Here is a 6,402-nt window from a genome sequence, read left to right as displayed (position 1 = left end):
AGAAAACTTCACAGTTGCATCAACCAGTCATTTGTTTGTCAATCATCTGAGCCCATTACCCACACCCCAGAGGTGCCTACCTGGCTCAGCCGATGTAGCCCAGACAGTCAGTGGTGCTCACACCCAGCCCGGGGGATCAACTCTGCAGAGCTCTGCACCAGCTCTACTCGCCTCCAAGCAATGCCAGTGACCCCAGCCTCCAGCTCCATGCCCCTCACTGATGCTGTATCGTCAGGGTCTTTCCTTTATTTAATTTTAAGTGCTGAGGATCCAGTGCTACGCATTTGCAGATTTTCTTCCCAGAGCAATTGCACCCTGTTCAGTGCTTGCTGTACATAGTGTTGTTAAGTAAACACATTGCCTCAGCCCCCAGCATTTCCTATGGCCTGGGTCATTTTTAGAACAAAGAGGTTCTCCTCCCCCCCCCCCCCTTTCCATGTTGCAGAAGATTGCCCAAATGCTGTTACTGAAACCATGTGTGTTCATTTCTGTGTGACTCTGCTCCAGGCCCATGTCACCGCCCCAGGAGCAGATGAAACCACAGTCTGTCACAGCAGAGCAGCCTCCAGCCCGCTGCAGAAACAACGCGCTGGAGCGGGGCAGGCGAGGGCCCGGGGGGGTTGTGCTCACCCGGCTCTTGGGCTGTGCCGGAGCGTGGCACTGACCGGACATGAGCCGCCGTTCCTGCAGGAGCATCACTTAGGAAAGCCACTGCTTCAGTGCAGGGTGGATTTGGGGAGAAGGAAACACTCACCTCCCCCCACCCCATGCCACCCAGAACAGCGTGGGGTCCCTGCAGCTGCACCCTCAAAAAGTCCCTGCTTTCTCCCCGGAGCTGCATCTGGCCCTGAAGCACTTTCTCCCCGTGTGGGTGAACCTGATCCTGGTGCTGCTGGCACTGCAGAGGGTGCGCGGGAAGCCTTGCTGTCACAGACAGGCACCATGCAAGTGGTGCTTTCCTAGCACTTTGCACAAGAGGTTATTTTTCTCTAGAAATTTCCTGTTGGACCCCAACAGGCTGTTGGCCCCATCTACCCTCACTCAAAGCTCAGCGTTCAGCACCATCAAATAAATGCACCGTCCAGCTCCGCAGTCGCAGCTGCTCTCCTCGCCGTTGCCAGCCGACCATGGCCACCTGTCGGAGAAGCATCTCCCCTCCCCACTCTTCATCCCTCCCATTTCCCCGCTGGGGGACGACGGTCCAGCCCCACACCCTGCCAGAAGCTGCAGCCCAAACTGCATCATTTATTAATTACATCAGGAGAAAAGCAGCAATGACCTCCCTCCCCATCCCTCCTGCCAGCGCTCCCAAGAGCCCCGAGGGAGCATGTACAGCTGCAAGCCGATACACCCAGGGTGACCCTAGCCTGGGTGCCCATTTTGCTGTGCATGACAGAGGAGGATTTTGGCACTGCTCCTCATGTACTTTTTCAGGGAAGAATCATCCCTCAATGCAGCTGGTGAGTAATTCTTCACACTGCCTGGCTCCCCCATGCACACAAACCCTACAGCCTGCCCTTGCCCAGCTGCAAGACAGTCTGATGGAGCCAGAGTCTGAACGTGCCGAGCACTCATTATAAGGCTTTTGAAGGTGCTATAAGGGAACCAAAACCTGAAGCATGAAAAACGCACCAGTTATGGAAATGCAGGCCACAGCAACTGGGTTATACCGAGAATTAAAAAATAATAATAATAAAAAAAGACAAACAAAAAGAAAATGAAGAAGTTGGAAAAGCAACTTTCCTGCCTCAAAGCAGGGCTGGCCACTCCATCGGGTGAGGACAGGGCTGTGTCCAGGCAAGCTCTGGAAGCTCAGCGGTGGATGTCCACCAGCCTTCTGCAGCACAGGCCCCCCTTAAACCAGTGTCTGCACCTGCATGGAACAGGTCACCACACACAGGGAGCAGCACACACACACTGACATGTGGGCGAGAGGCAGAGCTTCAGTGCCAGGATTTCAGCACAGCCTCACCCACAGCCCTTGTCCATCCCACACATGTCCTCTCCTTCCCACTGCTCGCTGCACTGCCTGCCTACCAGCCCTTCTTGCTGGAGTTCTCCACCCTCACTCTGCCAACCACTGTCTTTTCCCCCCCTCCTCATCCCTCTCTGCTTTGCAAAGACTAAACTGTTCCATGGAGTATTTTTATACTGGGGCATCTCCTGCAGACCTTGTGACTTGCACCAGAGCCTGGATCTGAAGCAGCTCTGTTTTCTATGGGCACAGTCACATGGCAGCTAGTCACACTGCTGCTCTTCCTTTATTCCGAGAGCCTTTCAGTTCTCCTCCTACATGTTTCAATATATTTTGCTGCTGTAGCCTGCCTGGGGGTGTGAGCAACCCCTTGAACTTGCAGAGACACCCTATTAGCAGACACAGGGTCACAAGGGGATCCCCAGGGCAGGGCACCCTCTGTCCCAGGGCCTTTGGATGTCCTACAGCAACCAGGGTCCCCTGCAGGAAAACATCCTCATGTACTCCAGGGAAGGAGCAGAGCCCACAGCAGACACAGAATAATCTGTTTTCTAGAGGTCTTCCCTCCAGTGGCAGCAGCCAAGCATCCTTCTTGGCTGGTTTTAACCCTCAGAAGACTCAATATCCATCTTCTCCAGAACTTTTGACCCTCTCATCCTCCAGCACTCACCGAGGCCTCTTTCAGCAGCATCTCGTAGCAGGGAGCTCCACAGCTGGATCCAAGCATGCTGCATTATTTATTTTCTTCTGTTTGAACTTGCCCTTTTCGATTTCAGTACCTGTTCCCTTTTTTCTTGCGTTATGACTGAGGGAAACTCCCAGCAGATTGCTTTGCTAGAGGAGCAGCAGCTGGGCTTCCAGTCAGCAGTCTGCTGGCTTGCCCCACATTGTTTCCTGCAGTCAGTTTCCCACTCTCCTCCCCATGCTCCCAGTCATCCTTCTCTTTCCTCCCCTCATCATCCTCCTGTCTTCCCTGCTCGTTCCTGTTCACTCGCTTTTACCATTCTCCCTTACAAAACAAAGCAGCACCGAGCGCTCCTGGGGGGGTCTTTCGAGCAAAGCTTTGAGCTGTGCGAGCGCCAGCCATCCCAGACCACCAAGCAAGCCCCACATCAGCACTCCCCCCTGCAAACCACGCACTGGCAGGAGTCACCCAGGAGCTCAGCGAGGGCTGAGCTGTGCAGGGGTGGGAGCAGCCTCCCCATGCCTGGCCGATCGCTCCTTGGATGACTTTCCCCCAGCTGCTCTCAGCCACCGCAGCAAGCGGAGCACTGGCGTTTGCTTGGCTCAGTGGGGACGCTTTCACATCCATAAGCATCATGCATTGAAAAAAACAGGAAAGTGGTTTGCTTGCCTGCTGCCCGGCTCTGCGTCCCGCAGTGCCATTGCTCCTTGCGAGCCTCAGGAGCCTTGCTCTTATCCCAGCGTGCAGCTGACTTTCCCACAGGGCAGCTCAGCAGCTCTGCTGAAGCCCTCCATGTCTTGCATCCTCCCCAGCCACCCCACACATCTCATCTCCTCCTTACCTCAGCCCAGTACTGTTTTTCTCCTCCTTAGACTGCAAAATCCCCAGGGCCAGGTGCCCCATGCCTGCATCGGACCAGCCCTAGGAGGTTTCTGGGCTTCAGGAGGACTTTACATAAAATCACTCATTAGTAGGTAGAAACAATGGGCACCTGTAGGACACTCCCTGTCATGAGGGGTTCAAAGGGAAAGCCTGGTGGAAAGGGGAAAAGCAAGATCTCCCAGAGGTGGCAGTGACCACCAGGGGATGAAAGTCACCCCAAAGTTTCATCTCCTTGCAACTGCAGACATGCAGCACCACTTGTCTGGGGATACCCACCCCCACCCCATGCAGGGTGGCCGGGGCTCACTGCAGAGGCGACGGGGTCCCAGTGGATGGTTTCCTCCCACAGAGCAGCACCAAGAGCTGCACCAAACAGGCTCGGCCAATATTTCATGCCAAATGTATTTATAGTCTGTCCAGACTTGCATATTTGCAGCCACAGGAGGGAAAAAACATCTCCCCGCAGCCATGATTCTCAAGTTAGCAGAAAGCAGCCCAAAAGCATCTCTGTCAGGGCAGCATGCTGGGAGCGGGGCTCTGCCCTGGGTCCCCCCAGGCTCTGCCTGACGAAACCTCCCAGGGTGGCTGCACTCAGGTGAGCTCCCATCCCCACAGGGAGCCAAATCAGTTCGGTTTGAGCCGTTTTCTCCGAGGTTATGGTTTTCCTGTCAATGAGGAGCAGCGGCTGCGAACACGGTTTTCAGCTGCAGCGTTTATTTGAGTGGTGGCGGCTCAGCCTCCCCCATGCTTTAAGCAGCAAGCAAACCCACCGGTGTGCGTAGCGCGTACCCCTAGGCTATTGCAGCAAGCAGCTACGCCGGGCCAGCCGCCCCTTGCCTGGGACCCTCATGGCCAGCTCAGCAGCAGCTTCCCCACCAATGCAGCAGCCAGCAGGCTGGGGAGGGGCAGCGGCGTGGCCCCCCCACTGTTCCTGGAGCCCCGGGGTGGTCCGTTGCAGTTGTCGCTGAAGCAGCATTTCAGTGTGGCCCCACCAGAGCTCCCACGCTGGTCACAGAAGGACTTGTAGGAGCAAGACTTAATGACGCTGTCTGCAAGGAAAGGCACATACAACACGAGGTGTCAGGCACCCCCGGGTGTCGAGGGCTTCACTCCTGCCCTGCTAAGCAGGGGGAGGAAAGGGAGCAAGCAGAGCCATGTCCCAGCATATTGCGTTACAGATGTGGAATAAAACGGTCTCTGTCCTGCCCACAGAGCTGCCAGGAGAGCCGAGCAGCGGGCCGGTGGCCAAGGGATGCCCCATGGTCACACCACCCCAAGTCAACGTGGAGCACATCACACAGCTCTGCTGTGGAATAGTGACCACATATTTATAACCGCACGTGAAAGTACATATAGCCCAGGCTACGAGGGAACCTGGGGCAGGAGCGGGGCTGGTTTTGGGAACCATCTCTCCCCATCTCACTGGCCATGCTGCTGCCTCGCACTGAGGGTGGTGAAGCATTGCTGGAGGGTGGGAGCAGCATGCCACTAAAAAGGACTTTCCTTACGCCAGCAAAGGGCTGTGAGCTACCCCAGACCAAAAGCATGTTTTTGAGGTCTAAAAACTCAGAAAAAAACCAAGTGGCTCACCCCTGCTTCATGTGGACAAGAGGAAGCCAGTTGCTGGTCTTGCCTGGTTGGCCCTTTGCTTGTTCTCGCCCTCTGGTCCCCAGGAACCCCCAGTGTGTGTCCCCTAGCCCCTCCAGTAGCCTTCAGCCCCTCCAGTGCCCCCCAGAACCCCCGGTCCCCCCAGCCAAGGGACTTACTGGGTGCAGTGATGGTGAGGCAGGCGTCGGCGTACTGGGGGCAGCTGTGGGAACCTTGCTTGTTGCAGTCGTTCTCGTTGGACGCAACGCATTTGTGGCATTTCAGTGCTTTACCTGAGCGAAGATGGGGAGGAGGAGGAGTGAGAGTGGCAGTGACGTGCCATCTGGTGACCCCCAGCACTGGGACGGGGAGTCACAGGCAAGGGTTAGCACTGGTCAGAGCCGAGCAGCTCTGCTGGCTGGGAATCGGCAAGGCCACGGCACGCAGCAGGCTTTGGGATGAGGGGTCTCTCCTGTCTGTGACGTTCATGAAAAACTCTTCCAAGTGTGAATCAAAATGATGAGTACTAAACTGGGCAGGCTAGCTCCCCTGAGTCCTTGCTCTGCAAAAACTTCCTGAAACGGAGTGACCTGTAATTGATTCGCTTTACAATAAAAATAGGTAGATGTAATATTTAAAAAAACACCCTAGATCTTTGTTTTCTTGTGCCCGATTTCATTTTAATGAGCATTTTGGGGAGACAAGGGAAGACTCATCTAACCTGTGGAAGCAGGTTTTGCGCATTTGTGTGCCTGGACTGCAGCAGCTCCCCCATGCAACGCTCAGAGTGCACAGCCCGGGGGCACTGCCCAGGGGGACAGGCGCAGTGACAGGCAGCGAAGTGCTGGGCAGGCGTGTGTGTCAGCAAGGACGAGTCATCTCCAAATGGTTCTCAAAGGTGGCCACGGGCATGTTAGATCACAACCAGCCCATCACCTCCGCCGGCACTCTGTGCGTCAGAGCCGATAATAGGTGCAAGAGCTGACTGACCCTTTAGGAGAGGAAAATGCTCAGCTGCCAGAGGTCCCTGCTTGGTTTAGGAACCAGCTGAGCAAATGTGAAAGCATTCTTATCATTTTATAACAGGAAAAGACTTTAAATAACAGTGCTGTTTTAAATATCTGCAGATGAAGCACCCTCCCCCCGAAAAAAAGAAAAAAGAACAAATCTGAGGTTCTTGCTCTTGCCTGAAATTATGAATACTTGATTTTGATGGTGATGGTTAAATTACCACCGGTGTCGGGAGTAAAATTTGTCTCTGCTTTGCTGGCGG

At 55.0% G+C, this 6,402-nt stretch overlaps 1 protein-coding gene across 2 annotated transcripts in view; it reads right to left on the bottom strand.

The window, feature by feature from the left end:
- Nucleotides 1–4,239: 4,239 nt before the first annotated feature.
- TACC1 (transforming acidic coiled-coil containing protein 1) overlaps nucleotides 4,240–6,402 on the bottom strand; it is a 30,491-nt gene continuing 28,328 nt past the window's right edge. For both annotated transcript variants that reach the window (XM_080370534.1, XM_080370533.1), the window contains 2 exons: nucleotides 5,309–5,422; nucleotides 4,240–4,591 (listed from right to left, as the gene is read on the bottom strand). The gene's annotated coding sequence lies outside the window, so the exon portion shown is untranslated. The remainder of the gene's footprint in view (nucleotides 4,592–5,308; nucleotides 5,423–6,402) is intronic.

Source organism: Falco punctatus (assembly GCF_963210335.1).
Source record: "Falco punctatus genome assembly, chromosome: 20".
Classification (NCBI taxonomy): Eukaryota; Metazoa; Chordata; class Aves; order Falconiformes; family Falconidae; genus Falco; species Falco punctatus.
This window is presented reverse-complemented; position numbering and strand designations above follow the sequence as displayed.